Genomic DNA, 903 nt, shown 5'->3' with positions numbered 1-903 from the left:
GGGGTGGGGGATGCCTAATCTCCTATAATTTCATAAAAAGAACTAAACAGAATAGATTGAAGTAGAAAGACCAAAAGCAGAAATCCTTGATAAGAGGGTATTAAAATTGCCTATGGGGGAAAAAGGGTTAATTTGGATTAGGATTCTTATCACAAGAATACAAAAGTCCAGTGTGGAACTTACCCATTTGACTGACATTTAGTGAGCACTTACAATTTACCAGGCACTATGTGAGGTTCTAGAAATCTGGAAGTTAAAAAATGAATACTGACTTCCAGACCATAGAGCCTAATGGCAGAAACAGATTTTTAAATAAACATTTACCATAAAATATTAGAAATATAAGAAAATTGGAAGTACAGAGCCACTAAAAATGTTTAATAGGAAACAGGATAGCTGAAGGACTTGGGATAAAAACAAGGAAGATGGTGATGATAGGTACATTAAATCACACCAGGCTTTGCTCTCTGTTCCTCGTATGGATTAATTTCATGTGCATATACAATGTATATATGTATCCCCTGGGAATCTTATTACAATGCAGATTGTTATACAGTGACTGTGGGGGTGGATCCATCATTTGGCATTTCTATGAGCTCCCAGCTGATGCTATTGCTATTGGTCTGGGGATTATTTACTGAGTGTGTATGAACCAGACTAACATCATTTTAGACAAATCCACCATAAGGACCGTCTGTGACCTGAAAACTTCTTGAGCATGGCCTTCCACGTTTTTTCCATTTTGTTTAACCACACCCTTAAGTATGCCCTTTGGGCATAACATCCTGGGAGCTATGACTATGACACACACCTATTCTTAAACATTCTCCTCTTGGGTGGCCCCCTGCATGTACTCCCAGCCTCTAGGGCTATAAAAGCAGCTCTTAAGGGAGGTGGGGTTGA

The sequence above is a fragment of the Leptonychotes weddellii genome, chromosome 2 (genome assembly GCF_054177405.1).
Source record: "Leptonychotes weddellii isolate Sample4059 chromosome 2, ASM5417740v2, whole genome shotgun sequence".
Lineage (NCBI taxonomy): Eukaryota > Metazoa > Chordata > Mammalia > Carnivora > Phocidae > Leptonychotes > Leptonychotes weddellii.
Note: the sequence above shows the minus strand (reverse complement) of the source record.